Source organism: Lissotriton vulgaris, unplaced genomic scaffold (assembly GCF_964263255.1).
Source record: "Lissotriton vulgaris unplaced genomic scaffold, aLisVul1.2 SCAFFOLD_412, whole genome shotgun sequence".
NCBI classification, from domain to species: Eukaryota; Metazoa; Chordata; class Amphibia; order Caudata; family Salamandridae; genus Lissotriton; species Lissotriton vulgaris.
This window is the reverse complement of record NW_028249171.1, coordinates 1,062,437-1,078,930: the sequence shown is the minus strand read 5'-3', so window position 1 is coordinate 1,078,930 and position 16,494 is coordinate 1,062,437. Positions and strand designations below refer to the sequence as shown.

At 41.4% G+C, this 16,494-nt stretch overlaps 1 non-coding gene across 1 annotated transcript; it reads left to right on the top strand.

The window, feature by feature from the left end:
- The first annotated feature begins 316 nt into the window (after positions 1–316).
- Positions 317–423, top strand: LOC147663680 (U6 spliceosomal RNA). Its single transcript, XR_015305257.1, has one exon. It is a non-coding gene; the product is annotated as a U6 spliceosomal RNA (small nuclear RNA).
- The last annotated feature ends 16,071 nt before the right edge of the window (positions 424–16,494 follow it).

Genomic DNA, 16,494 nt, shown 5'->3' with positions numbered 1-16,494 from the left:
TTGTTTGGGTACGTTGCAGTGGTGTGGTGCCTGGCACCCGCGCGGGGTTGCCTCGCAAGTCGTGGTGCGTTCCTGTTTTTGGTTCCCGGCGGGGTCCACCACCCCGGGTTCCCTCTCCTTTGGCCGTGCTGGCGAATCGAGCCTCCTGGCCGATCCCGGATCTTCCCGTACAGGGTTGGGTCCCCCGCTCTCGGCGTCGGTGTTGAGCCGGCTCTTGTCGGCTGGCCTGCCTCCTTGTGCAGGCCTGGTACTGGAGCGGAGGACGCTGCTGGCTCGGGGGTTGTGGCTTTGCTGCTGGGTTCCCGCAGGCATTCCAGTGCTCGCTTCGGCAGCTCGTATACATATTTGGAAGGATACAGAGTAGATTGGCACGGCTCCTGCGCAAGGAGGACACACAAGATTCGTGGAGCGTTCCATGTTAGTGGAGATGTGTAGCTCAGGGGTTGGAGGCGGCAGTCCCGGTAGCTGAGATTGGTCCTGGCCCTGGGTTCAATTCCCCGCCTCGGTGGGTCTTGGGCTTACGTACTTCCATGGACTCGAGAATTCTCATGCCGGTGCCTACTCGTCGCACGTGTTCACTCGGCATCTCTGGGCTAATGCTTAATCTCCACTAGGGCCCCTTGCGGCGGGAGGCCTGACTCTCGCCTTGTATCCTGCTGGGGTTATCTCACAGGGGTATTCCAGGTCGGGTCCCCGTGGCACGCGCCTGGAGGCCTGTGGGTGATGCATGCGCTATGTACATCGCAATACATTGGCGTGATCCCTCTCTCGTTCTACGAGCTCTTCGGGGTCCGCCCTTTTGGGCCCCGGCCCTCGGTGGCTCTGCGGTTCCTCGCCTTTCGGGTGGTTTTCCCTGGTGGCGATGGTGTCTGCTGGGCGGAGGGGCGTGCGGGGGTCGTTCCTCCGCTACCCGCCCTTCTTGCGGGTTTTGCCGGACGGGGTTGCTCCTCCGGCATGTCCCCCGTGTCCTTCCCGGGGTCCCTTCCCTGGGGCCTCGGACTCAGGTGGTATCTTTGCCGCTGTTTCCGGCCTACGTGGCCACTCCCTTGTCCGGGCTGGTTGTTCGGCGTGCTGTTTTGGCTCTCTTAGCCGCACGTTTTTTTCCTTTCCCAAAGGGAGGGCCTGTGTTTTGCCTTTTGGGACCGGTTCGTTCGGGCCGATAGCCCTCGTTCCTCCTTGGCTTACACAGGCTGGCATCCTTCCCTACGCTTCGCTGGGTTCGGTGGATCCGGCGGGGGCCCGGGGTCGGTCCGCGAGGTATGGCTCTGTCCCCTGGGCCCCCTTAGTGGGTGTCTCCTCTGTGGAGTTTTTTCTGTCTTCGGCGTGGTCGTCCCCCGCCTGGTACGTGGGTCTCTAGCAGTCCCGGGGGGACTTCGCTGGGGCCTTTTCTGAGTGCTGGAGCTGCGGCTCCTGGTTGGCCTCCTTTTCCTGGAGGTCTTGATTTCAGGTTCCTGTGGTCCCTGTTTTCTTTTCAGTTGTTTTTACATCAACCTTGGGTTGGTTTCTCTGCATCACCATGTGGTGTTGTTGTTCTGGTGGTCAATGAAGCCTTGTTGGCTTGGGTATTGGCTCACTTTGTAACTCAGGGGGCGAGGAAGACTAACGAGGAGGTAATGCCCCGGTTACTTACCGGTAATCTTCATTACTCCGAGTATAGTCTTCCTCGCCACATGAGTTCCCTCCCCCCCTCCCTGTCTGGCTATCGGCTTCATTGTTTGCTTGGTAGATCAGGCTGATTGGTTGGGCCGGCCCGCCTCTTATAGAGGTCAGGTGGGACTGGTCGGCCATGTTGGGAGGGGGTGGGAGGTGGTTTCTTTTTGCTTTGGAGGGTTCTGTTGTGGAGCTAAAGCTCACTTTGTAACTCATGTGGCGAGGAAGACTATACTCGGAGTAATGAAGATTACCGGTAAGTAACCGGGGCATTACCACTGTCACAACTCACTTGGTGCTACAGCCAGCGCAAAATACGACCTGAGCCAGATGTGGCTCTGATGGTTTACTTATCTCTATGAGCTCAAGACATTCCCCATTGTTTAGAGGAAATAATTGAGATTGAAATCCACCTGTAGTCGTACTCCTATTGAATAAATGGTCTTCATGAGACAAGTGGAAAGCAATTCTAAGTCTCTTAGTGTAGAGTCTAACAGAGTGGACTCAAAATGATTAGCATATTGGTATTTCGAGGCTGACTCTCCTTTTTGTGAGTGTAAAAATGGCAGGATTCATATGAGAGGCCGGAAAGATTTTCTCAGCAAAATACTTGACTTTTGCATTCTAGAAGACATTCTTGTACTTAGAATTGGATCTAGCCAGTAGAATGTATTTTCCTGTCAGTAGTTATGATGTCAGGAGTTTTCCGGGGGTGTGGCTAATGCCCAAGTAAGATGGCGGCGTCTAGGTGATCCACCTCGGGACGGCACGGATGCCGACAGCATGATGACATTCCTAATGCTTGCTGACTGCTGACAACCAGGTCACAAGCTCTATTAACAACTGAGAGAACACAAAAGTGAGTTTTATGCATTTCGACATACTCTGACTTCGTGTCTTCCTTCTATGCGGCGCTCCCTCGGAATGCCGTCCGCCATCGTAGGTTAACAGAAAGGCTAAACGGGCAATTTTCAACGCAGCACCGCTTTGTGTCGTATTATAAATAATGAGAGGAGTCCAGCTAGTGGATAATGAAAAGGTACTTACTGCTAATAATCCTCCAACATTAAAAGGCACATTGTTATTTTATTTGGAGTGTCCTCTCACACGCTGCTTTTTTTGAGGTACCGACTACTTGGAATAGCTACTTAGCTTTATTTGACTGCACGCATCAAGTTAAGCGCAGATATAATGTCTTTCTTCATTGTTTTTTTTTAAATAAATTATTTTGTAGACTCTCTTTCTGAATTTCAAGCATATGCAGTGATATCTTAACTAAACAAACACACAAGACTACTACAGAGAAATATATTTTAAAGGTACTTCACCCTGCTTCATATTTCCTCCTCATATGGGCAGACTGGAAAAAACTAAAACTTTATTGCCACCTTCTACACACAAATTCATAAACTGCTCAAATGTTCTCTTGCATCTTGCCTTAATGGAAGACTCTGTGACCTCTTTGCCTAATGGTGCTTCCTCATCTACTGTCAATGGTACCCCTACGACTGGGAAAGCACCTACTAAACAACTGACAAAAGACCCTCCTTAACCTCCAAAACAAATCTGAACCGTATCTATGGATCTACTGCTAGAAGAGATACATGCTCTACGACCCTTTATGGAAGAGACTAAAAACAAGTTACAAATTCTCACTGACAGGTGGGCACAGATGGAAGAAAGAATTACTACAGCTGAAGAAAACATTGAGTCTCTGTGGTCAACCACTCTCAAGGTGAATGCTCTTCAATCCCAGGTTTCTTCTCTTCATAAGCAGGTCGAAAATCTTGAAAATAGGAAGAGAAGGAACAATCTTCGAAAATATAATATGCATGAATGCTCAGAATGCTCTGACCCCATTGCCTTCTTTAAGTCTTTCCTCCCAAAGTTCTAAATCTGCCAGAAGGCACTCTTCTTAATATTCAACGAGCCCACATACTAGGTTCTCTTCATGCAGCTGCTTCTAACACGAGAAAACCAAGAGGAGTTATATTGTACTTTCTAGAATATACTGACCTTCATAAGGTTTTGTCAGCAGTTAGATCTATAAAGTGGGGGTCCTGGTCAGGCAACTCTTTATTCTTCTCACAGGATTATGCAAAGGATATGGCTGATAAGCGCAGAGAATTCCTAGCTATGAGACAGGAATATTCGATCTATTGGTGCACGTGTTGGCCTCTTCCATCCCTGTCTATTCATACAATAACAAAACAACTACCTACAGAGACCCTGTCAGACTGAGAAGCTGTCTCAACTCTTGTAGAATAATCAATATGTACACATCCCTAGCACACTCTAAGGGGCCTATTAGGATGGCATGATGATAGCCACCGCAGGCCCGGCAGTGGCGATCTGCCCGCCATCCATACCTGATTTGCCCCTCGCCATATTAGAATGGTGGGGGGTATCGCAGCGGATGGAAAGACTGTCTGCCGCTTTTCCACCGGTCCGATTGCCGGCAGTGCGGAAAAGGCCCTCAATATGGTGGCAGTGTCTTGCAGGCAACGCCATCCATATTATGATGCCTGCCTTTGGAAAGGCATGCAGAGATTGGCATTGGAGGCTTGCTGTGGGCCCCCGGGGGGTGGGTGGGTGGGGGATGCACTCCCCTCTATTGGCATCCACAAGGTGACAGGCACCGCGCGGTGCCTGTCATGTGCATGCCAATGCACAACATGCATATTTTGCCAAGCGGCGGGTGCTGCTTACATATATACAGGATGCGACCGCCAGGGTGGCAGTCGCATCCTAATTGCCATGGCGGGACTGCCGCACCTCTGGCGGTCGGTTCCGTGTAACGTTATGGTGGCGGGCAGACAAGGTCCACCCGCCATCGTAATAGACCCCTAAGTAGTTTGCTCAATTTACTGGTCGGGAAGTCTCCAATCTCTTTATTGAATTTATGTGCCCCTACTAATGCTGATGTTCTTTTTTGGTCCCAAATTTCCCAGTTACTCTCAAAATACTCTGCTGAGAACTTTATATTTGCATGTGACTGCAATCTGGTGGTTGATCCCTTTCTGGACCTAGAGTTCAAGTTTTTTGTTATCCCTATTAAAGTGCCTAAATATTTCCTACAAAGCATAAAGCAACAAAACCTAATGGATGCATGGAGGCTTTGCAATACCTCTTCGCAAGAATACACTTATTTCTTCCCACCCCATCAGACCCAGTCCAGAATTGACCACATCTTCATTTCACACAATGTCTCTCAATCTTTGCACACAGCTAATATAGGCCCCATTCTCATATCCGATCATGCCCCTCTTTGGATTCAGCTGGTTATTTTACCTCAACTTGCAGTCCCCAAAAGATGGCGCTTCAATAATTCCCTGCTTTTAGATCCTAATTTTAATTCTTAATTTGTCTCCTTTTTTAATGAATACCTTCATTTCAATTGAACTGATAATATCCACTATCACATAATTTGGGATGCTTTTGAAGCTGCTGCGTGTGATTTCATTAACAGATATGTTTCCAGTAAACAAAAAAGTCTTGAATACTTAACGCCGAGCTTCTAGCTAAGTTAACAAGATTAGAGCATTCCTTTTATACTTCTAAGTCAAAGGAATGTTTGTCAGAACTTGTGAATGCTAAGAATCCATTTAATAAAGATTCCAAGGAAAATGCTTCTTTATACCTATTGAAAACCAGAGCAAAATTTAACGGAGGTCAAAACATATCTGTTAAATTGTTATCTGATAACCTCAAGATTAAGCATAACAGACTTCAAACCAAACATTAAAACATAAAGTCCCTGAAATTTTACAAGAGTTTTTACAATTCTACAAATCATTATACATGCCAGAGAACACACCGTTAGAGACTGATATATCCCTTTATCTCTCTACTATCCAAAAATCTGCAGACTCCCTGACATACGTAGACCTTCAAGAATCCGATGTAACACAGGCAGAACTGCTCAATGCCTTGAAGGTGCTCCAAAAAGACAAACCCCAGGCCCAAATGGATTAACAGTTAAAATCATTTTCGCATTTTGCCCAAATACTCCTCCTGCAATTACACATGCTCATAACCTCTTTTCTTGATTCACACAGGTCATCTGGCTCCTTTTTAGAATCTCTAATCTGTCTCATTGCAAAGGAAGGAAAAGATTTACGATTTTGCAAAAACTATAGGCCCATCTCCCTAGTCCATGTTGACTATAACATTTTATCCAAAGCTTTAGCCCTCCGACTTGAATCCTTTCTTCCCAAACTACTTTGCAAGGAGCGTCAGGCTTTGTCAAAGGGTGCTATATCACTGACAACACACATCTATTTTTTTATATTTTATCAAAGGCATCACATTATTCAGAGCCACTTGCAGAGATTGCCTTAGATGATGGAAAGGCTTTTGACCAAGTTTACTGGCCTTTTATTTTCCATACACTTAAATGGTTTGGATTTGGCTAAAAAAGATCTTTCTAATCTCTTTACTCTACACTGAACCCAAAGCTGCTATTTTCGCTCATGGCCTTACCTCCACCTATTTTACCTTACAGAGAGGACTATGCCAAGGCTGTCCTTTATACCCTTTTCTTTTTAATTTGGAATTGGAACAATTTTATTCCAAAGTACGACAAAATCAATCCATAACTGGATTCAGATCCAACAAATCCAAGCTGAAGCTAGCGGTTTATGCAGACGATGTCCTGCTATTCCTTTCTCTTCCTCAATCCACGCTACCTGAATTTCTGAAGGAAGTGGACTCCTATAAGACGGTACCCGGTTATAAATTAAACAATGAGAAATTTGAAATTCTGCCTCTGACCAAATATACTTTTAAAGAGGAGTTTTCAATTTCTAATTTTACATTGAGCCCTCAACACATCACATAGCTTGGCTTATGGTTCACACCATCTATTAAAACATCAACTTACCTACTTTTTGATAAATGCTTGGATAAATTAACTACACTTACAATGAAATGGCACCCTCTTTATTTGTCCTGGTGGGGTTACCTAGAAACTATCAAAATTATGCTGGCTTCTATCAAACTCTACATCATATCTTATATTCCGATACACATGCCAACTAAGTACTTTCATAAGATTAATTCCATTCTTTTATCGTTTTTGTGGAGGAACAAAAAATCTAGAATGTCATTATTAAATTTGTCAAGCCCAAAATCGGAAGGAGGTGTAAATTTTCCTGATTTTCCCAAAAATCATGTGGAGTTCCCATTAAGATAACTATCCAAATGGGTGTCCGACCCCTCATTAGATACCCCACTATGGGTCGACCTTGAGAAATCTTTCCTTTCACCTTTCTGATTTCAGGAATACCTATTCTTCCCTCGCAAACCGCAAAAAAATTCAAACCAGTCCTTAAACACTCTTGTAAATTGTTATGTCTTGCTCTTCATTCTACCCCTACTCCACCATTTGGCATAACAAACATATACTCAGCAAAAATAAACCTATTTACTGGAAAACATGGTGAAACAAAGGACTACTGTGGATAGATCAACTATTTGAACACAACACATTTCTCACATTCTCACAGGTGTGCTCTCTTTTTCAATTACCCCTTTTCTTTCAACACAAGTTTTCAGTTTTACGAAATGCAATACTTGAAGCACACACCTATTTTCAATCTCTTACTGCTCCCTCCTCCCCGACTGTCTCCAGGTGGTATAACTTTCTCTGTATAAATCCTAAAGCTTCTAGTATTTATTCTCGCCTGACACACTTTTCCACTGATAGGGACAAAATAAAAGTAGAACTCTCTCAGGAAGCTGATTTTGACAAATGATGGTCCATTTCCCTGTGGAATAAGATATGGACACAATTTAGGAAGTCATCCAGAGCAGCAAGCACTACACAAAATCTCTTCTTAATTTATAACAGAGTCTTATTAACACCTTTTACCTTGCACAAAATGATTGCTGAAACTCCTGAGACTTGTTGGACATGTTCCCTTGAACAGGCTGACTAAAAAAATGATTATGGACATGTTCTTTTGTACTTAAGTTTTTGAAGGAGATCTGGGCTTAGATCAACACAATTTTTCATACCACAGACCCTTTCTCACCCAACAACATTTTTTTGGGAAGACTATCTGCAAACTGGAATATGTGTCAATCTCAAGTACAAATCATAGACTGGTTGTTAGCAGTTGCTTTTCAACAGATAACAAAATACTGGAAAGATATGTCTAAATAACCTTATCTAACTTGGTGGTACGCTGGCCGTCATACCACAGACTGGATACCAGATTTTTATATCCTCTATCTCTTGCTAAGAAACGTTTACACTTATGGTCTCCTGTTACACAATTTTTGGATAATAGAACAAAACAATCCTTTGTTCCTATCCCCTGCTACAATAAGTTGTTCAGCCATCCTGACTTCCCTTCTTTTGATGATAACAATGTTTAGCATTTTACTTCTCGATCATTTACACAATCGCATATTTATATTATATGAAATCCGTCTTCTTTCGTCTTTTCTTCTTAACCCCTTCCGTGCGGCCGCGATTTTCCCCGTGTGCGGCCGCCGGCAGAACACGGGCGGGCCATGACGAACCCCAGCCGTCATCAGCACACGAGCACCGTAGTGCATGACGGCTGGGGTTCGTCACCAGCATGGAAGGGGTTAATGCTTACATGAACCAGTTCCTTGTATTTCTTGAATGTATTATTTCTCTTTACCAGACAGAATAATTAATGCTAAACTGTTCCTTATGTATTCTTTGATGTTTAATTGTATGAAGCATTGATGTTTTATCTTTTCTTTTAAAAAAACTTACTTTTGAACTTAAAATGATGTCGAGAGTTTTCCAGTTGCCGTCGTGCCAGCCGCATTTTTGTAGAATCTTCATTGAACCGACCCTCATGCTGTTTAGATTATTTTAATTATATTTATTTAAAATGAATTTAGATTAATATTTAACATAAAACAGGTTTAAAAATGTAGTTTGAATTAAATAAACGTTCTTACTTTACCATATACTTTACCATAAGGACACTCCATCATCAGGGGTGAGGTTAATTAATTTTATACAAATTTGTAAAAACATTTTTGTGTTAAATATTATTGTAAGCTAATTTGATATATTTAGTTAAAAATTAAACACTATTAACTTAATTTTGAATGTTTTTAATACATTTAAACATATTAAACTAAATTCAATTATTTGAAGTTTAAATTAAAACCCCCCAAAAGTTACTTTTTAATATGTATTATTATTGTTTAAAAGTGATGTCTAGAATCAACTAAAAATAATGTTGTTATATTATAATGCAATCATATATTTACATCAATTTCCAAACTAAAAATGTTATTAAAACTAAATAATAAAGATGTATTATTTTTGTTTATCTCTGTTAATATCAAATTATTTTTATTTTTTAAGTATTTTAAATCATTTCATTTAATTTACCATTATTTCCTAAGTGGATTTATTTTAGGTCCCTTATGTTTAATGAGAGGGCTTTACAGTGTCAATGATTGACCATGTGCTGTGCTGGACTTACTACAGTCCCTGTTTCCGGCAGTGGTAACTTAAACTTGTAAATTTGTCTCTCCACCCTTTCTCTGGGGATGGAGGTGTGTAACTCTACAGTTTTGAGAAACTTTACACTCTGATATTTGTAATAGACAAAAGTAAAAAAAAGTTGCTCAAAGTCTAAGAGTAAATGACATAAGTAACTTAATCACAAGTATGAGTTGCCTTTATAAATGTACCTACATGTGTGAGGTCATAAGCACTGGATTAGAGGAGTTATGACTATATACCTAGCCATAAATGTCAGATATCAGTGGATTTTAGATTTTGGCTAGTATCCATTCTTTCAGCTCAAGATGTGTTAGCTTCCCTTCCCTTAAAGACCTCTGATTTAATGTATAAGTATAGCCCCATGGAAAATCTTGAGTTGAAGGGATGTTATAGTCATGACCCAAAATGTATACAATTCAGACATTTGTCTGTTAAGATGAACACCACAACCATATCTCCATAACCATACTGTTCATTCTGTGACCTCACACAGGGCATCACAGATGGCATCACAATTTACATCTTTGTGACATCACTAAGATCACATGACATTACCAATGACATTATCAATAACATCCCTCATGAGGCAACCTTACCTTTGAAACCCAATGAACTCATTCTATTTCTTGGTGCCCATTAGCCTAATTTGGTTACCAAATTTACTAGTCATGGGTCATTTGGTATGAGAGTAATTTTACCCAAGACAGCCCAGAGCAGGAGAATTATTAAGCAAATTAACAAATATGTGCATGTTTATGTAAGACGGGAAAATTGCAGTTGGTTTCCAGTCGTATACAACAATGTAAATGTATGATATAGTGTATATGGTTTAAAAAGAAATGTAATACGGTGCAGAAGCCCCATACTATGCTATTCAGTGCATGTATATCAAGATTGTCTCTTTTACGTCTGTCCTTTGATTGACTAATTACAAAAAATAGCAATTCCTAGATGCAAAATGGAATATCTGCTAAAAAACAGTGCATTACTTTTAAATGTATTATTTTCAGCGAATCTGTTACCCTCTTTTTTAGTAGAAAGGCCATGTTTGAAATGGGGGTCCCTAGTTGGCAGTGGTATGCCCCCTGTCCGAATAGGGACCCTTCCTTCTAGTCAGGGTAAGGGAGTTACACACCTAAGATAACCCTCACTCACCCCTTGGTTGCTTGGCATTAGCAGTCAGACTTATCTCAGAGGCAATGTATGAAACATTTGTACATAAAACACACAGTAACACAGTGAAAACACTACAGACACCACATCATGCTAGAAAAATAAACAATCTTTATCTTAACCAAGCAAGACTGAAATGACAAAAATCCAACACATATAACGCAAAATATCTTTATTTTGTATACCTTTATTTTGGCTGATAGCCATAAAACCACATATTGTAAAACATAGTTAAAACATTCAAAATAATAACAAGATAAATCTAAAAAATTAGCAATTATCATTCATTCTAGGAAAATTATTTTTCTTTTTCCAAAATAACAATAAACAGCAAACAATCCCTTTGAGATGACATAATAATATTACATTAGCAGTAATGGCAGATTCACACAGCCTGGCCTATAGATGGAGAGGTAGCACAGTTCAGTCTACATCTCCACATATGTAAGAGAAACCAGGAGACTGCAAACAATATTGGGCGAGCTGTAATGGATCTTAAAATTCTTATGGCAGTATTGTGGTTACTATCCCCAGATTACGGCAAAGTGGAACAATCAAGGCCCTTCTATAAAAAAAGTACTGGGGCCAAAAAACTAAACTTGCTCTACAGTTTCTTCGGTGACAACACAAAAGGGATAACTCATCTCCTGCTTAATAAGGGAGCGTTGTCATCTCACTTTAAAGGACGAAGAGGCTGGGTCTGAAACCTGAATTTGATGTACAAGGTTCTAGCAGCCAAATCACTGACAGAATATTGAGAGTCAGAAAATCGACCTACAGAAATATCGACGAAAAAATATCCAAGTCAAGAATATCGACATCCTATCTACATTATGATATTTACAAAAATATCGATTAAATAATATTGATGTCAAAAAATATCGTTTTTTTTTTAGTTACAAAAATAATGTAAAATAAAGTAAATAATACATATATAATTATAAACATAGTTAAAAATATTTTGAAATGTTTAAAAATTATAACTAATATATATGAAGTAAAAATAAATTAAACATATACATATAATAGATAATATATACTTAATAATATTTTTAAAAAAATATTTTTATAACTTATAAATTGCTGAAAAATATCTTATAAATTACAAATACATCTCTACAAATAAAACAATAACATAAATGCAAATTAAATAAATATATATCACAAATAAAAAAATTACAATTATTTTTAAAATATTAGAAAGCGGAGGGAATAAAATTACTATTCCAACTCCAAACATTGACACAGTAGGGAAAATGTTGGATAGCATAGAGGTTAAAATTACTATTCCCACTCCAGTGACTGCAACAGTAGAGAAAGTGTTGGAAAGCATAGGGGTAAAAATTACTATTCCCACTCCAGTGAGTGCAACAGTAGGGCAAGTGTTGGATAGCGTAGGGGTAAAAATTGCTATTCCCACTCCAGTGAGTGCAACAGTAGGGAAAGTGTTGGATAGCCTAGGGGTTAAAATTACTATTCCCACTCCAGTGAGTGCAACAGTAGGGAAAGTGTTGGATAGCGTAGGGGTAAAAATTACTATTCCCACTCCAGTGAGTGCAACAGTAGGGAAAGTATCGGATAGTGTAGGGGTAAAACTTACTGTTTCCACTCCAGTGAGTGTAACAGTAGGGAAAGTGTTGGATAGCATTAGGGTTAAAATTATTAATCCAATTCCAGTGAGTGTAAGAGTATGGAAAATGTAGGATAGCATAGGGGTTACATTAACATACTTATTAATTAAATAATTTAAAAAACAACATATTAATAATTAATTAACAAAAATATTATTATTAAATACCAATAAAATTAAATACGTTTTTACTTAAAGAGCATTAAATTACTTCCCACCCAAGGCAATATAAACGCACAACCAGATATATAAAAAAGATAACACAATTAAATTAAGTCTCAATTAATCAATTAATACCAATTAATAATTAAACAACAATAAATTAATAATCAATATCAATTAATAAAAATTAAAATGTACTTAATTATAATAAATTACTTTCCACCCTATTCCCTATAAACCCACCACCCACTACCCATAAAAAATAACAAATTTCATTTAATGATCAAGTAATCAATTAATAAGCATTAATTACCAATTAATAACTAATTAACAATAAAGTAATTAACAATAACAATAAATAAAAAACTAAAAATAAATTAATTATAATTAATATAATTATAAATGTATCAATTAATACAAAATGTATTAATAATTAATAAATAATTAACAATTAATGACAATCATTAAAATGTAAATGCAAACTATTAATTAATTAATTATAATTAAATTACTTCCCACCCCATTCCCCTATAAACCCACAACCCGCTCTGATACTAAAATTCAAAACTTACTTTTAAAATAATGACTAATCTCTAAACATTTAATACATATATTTAAAAATCATTAAAAAACATTACAAAAAATGTTAAACACATACGCATAAGATACATAATAAAGTATATAACACTAATATAAATATCTATATTATTAACAACAATATTTTTGCAAACGATATTACTTACTTCGATATAAAAAAAACGATATTACTTACCTTAAGGTAGACATTCTGGTCACCGATATTCTTGACTTTGATATTCTGTCCCAACGATATTTAAAACTCGATATTAATGTAGGTCGATAATAAAAAATCGATATTAAGACTGCATACCGTAGCAGCCGGAGCCTCAATGTTATCCATATACTCTTTCAAAAAATGGGAATCTATGAATTCCAAGAATGCTGCAGTAAGGGGGTCCACATTTCCAAGAATATCACATTTAAAAAAGGTTCAAGCAATTCTGTCCATGGAACTCTACAGATGCAGTGATTTTAACACAAAGTAACTTTGATGCATCAAAATCCACAAGGAAAAACAGCCATAGAGGAGAAAAGCATCAGAAAGCACAGCGATGCGTCAGTTCTTGAGTCCCTGCGGAAGTGATGCATCAGTTCTGGTGCACACAACAGAAGTGTTGCGTCAGTTCCTGACTGTAAGGAGAAGCGATGTGTCGAAATCTGAAGGTGGCACTGTTCTGCAGGTCATGCAGTGAAATAATTCAAACATAGGTGGGATGTATGGAAATCTGGGTGCGCTGGAGTTGATGTGGTAGTGGCAATGCGTTGATTCTACCAGCCACACAGCAGGGCCTGCACGTAGCCGGAGCGGGGGTCTCAGACATTGGAGACTGGGTGCTCTGGACTTGGGATGCGCCATTTTTTTCAGCCACGGATAGGAGCTGCATTGATTTTCTCAGCCGCACAGTGGTGGTACATGGAAATTTCTCCCACGCGGTAGTGCTGCATTAGAAAAGCAGGCACTGCATTGCAATACATTGAATTTGGAGTCTTTGCAGCAAGAACCACATGCATGGGCCCAGAAATGGAAGTGGCAAAACTTTGCAGGTCAGAACTCCAAGCAGTGGAGTTCAGGGAGGCTGCAGGTGGAGTCCTTGATGGCCCTGAGACTTTCAACAGGAGGAAAGCACACACAAGCCCTTGGAGAACCTTGGAAAAGCAGGATTCAAAAGCAAAGTCCAGCTCTTTCACTGCCCACAGACAAAAGCGGTAACTGCAGGCCAATCCAGTAAAGCAACACAAAGCAAAGGGCAGTACTCCTCTGGTACCTTTTCACAGATGACGTTATGCAGTCTGAGTCAAACAATTCTCGCATAACACTAATGGAAGAAAAATGACAATTTAACATCATATCAGGTTTCTAGCTCCTTATAACTAAATCAGAAATATTGGGGCTTAGTGTAAGTGGAAATAGGAACTATGGTTGAAGACTGACTTCCTCTTCATGTGGAGTTGTAAGAAAATCACATATTCTGGCATAAAAATAGGAACTACTACCCAGAGCTCTCATTGCTCTAATGTCCACCCTCTTCTGTGTGAAGTGAAGATAGAGTTATGCTTGCACCACCATGTACATTTGTGGATTAGCTGCATTGTAAGAGTTAAAATTATGATACTACTTAGGGTCTTGTTTCATTTCTTAAACAAGGCCTCTGTCCGCCTGGTCAGAGACCTCCTCTCTCCCTCTCCAGCTCCACTGTTGTGCCGCTGCCTGTGCAGTGGCCTGTGCTGGTAGGTGTTCGAGGCCCTCCTCCACCCGCAGGCTGTTGCCTGTGTCTTACTACTGGTGGTCCAGTGGGAGCGCCTTGCTCTTCTGCTGGTTCCACCACTATCTGTATTGTGTTGATCCCCCTTTTATTGTCTGTTGTTAGTGTGCCCGTTTTTCTGTCCTACTCTTATTGTGCTTCTGTACTTTTATGTGTAATCTGTTAATTGTAGCCTTGTCATTCTATGCTTGTTTTTCTTTGTCATTCTCAGCCTGTTTTGATTTTTTGCTTGTTTCCCTTTCCTGCCGCTGCTGCCCCAGCGGCACCTCCCTCTGCCGGTTCCCGCATTCTCCTCCCAGCTGTGCATCCCTCCCCCTTCCCTATTTAATGGTGGCCGCACCGCTGGTATGCTGCTAGCGGGTTTAAGGCAAGCCAAACTGCGCCCATCTGCGCCCATCCACGACCCATCCACAACCAGCACCAGGGACCCTGGATCTCCGACCACCCACCACTAAGACTCAGCTGCCCTCATTGCACTCATCCCCGGAAGAAACTATAACTGCCAGCTGTCCAAACTGAACACCCATGATCAGTACTCATGCTGCCACTGCCGCCAAACCTTCACCAACCTCTGCACCACCACAGCCACCGCCCCCAACCTGGAAGCCAACACCACTGAAGCCCTGGGGTGCATCCTCCTCAATGTGCACTCCCTGCACAGACATGCTGTAGAAACCTGGGATCTCCTCGACACCCTCTCACCAGACGTCGCCTTCTTCACAGAAACTTGAACCTTCGCCACCTCCGCCCTGACATCACCACTGCCATCCCCAATGGATACAAAAAAGAGAGGAAGGACAGCCGCATCCGCCCAGGAGGAGGACTCCCTCCGACGCATTGCCTCCAGCTTAAGTGACAGCCTGCCTGCCACCAAATAACTCAATTTCCAGATCCATACCAGCCCCAGAAGGACCATAAGAGGAACCCTCACCTACAGACCTTGAACTGGGTTCACCCCCACCATTGCCGGCCTCATCGCGTCCCAAGCCATCACCTCCATGGACTACATGCTCATCGGAGACCTCACTTCCACCTCGACAACCTCAGAGACCTGAATTCTGCCCCCCTTCTGGACAACTTCGCCAACCTCGGACTGAAACAACTCGTCACCATCCTACCCACAAGGCAGGACACACCCTCGACCCCATCTTTGCAGGAAGTAACAACATCCACTTCAGCCACACCACACCGCCATGGATGGACCATCACTGTTTACACTTCCATGTGGGAAACAGCATTTAATACGCTGCCAGTACATCGCGGTGCCATTACAATGCGGTCAGTACAACAAATGTGTTGTTACTACGCACATCATTACAAAGCAAGTCATTACAACAACTTGCTGTAGGGGTCTTTAGGCATTGGATTCTTCTCTACTGTTGCACAGACTGAAGTTGAAATACTAAATTATACTATACCAAACTCCAGCGCCCACGACTTGCTGTAGGGGGCTTTAGGCATTGGATTCTTCTCTACTGTTGCACAGACTGGAGTTGAAATACTAAATTATACTATACCAAACTCCAGCACCCCCTACAGCAAGTCGTTGTAATGACTTGCGTTGTAATGGTACATGTGGTATCAATGCGGTCATTGTACTAACCACGCTGTAAAGGCATGCATTGTAAACACATGAGTTGCAATGTCATATATTCCAGATGGATCACCAACTGCGGAGACGAACTCACACCCCTACGTAATCCCAACAGACAGCACCCTAGAAAGGCCACCTGGTTCACGACTGACCGCCAGGAATCCAGATGCACTTGCAGACGTCTCAGGAAGAACTGGAGAAACAGCAAATCCTGGGAAGAACTCACCTCCTACAAGAACACCACGAAAGAATACCACCAACAGATAAGATCCACCAAAAACACCTTCATCCAGAACAAAATCCTCGCCAACTCAAAGGAACTTTTCAGCGCCATCCAGGAATTCACCTACCCCCAAGCAAAACCTCGGACACTACCCCCTCCTAGGATCTCTGCAACAAGCGCAGCTCCTACTTCCATCTGAAAATCAAAGGCCTCTATGAC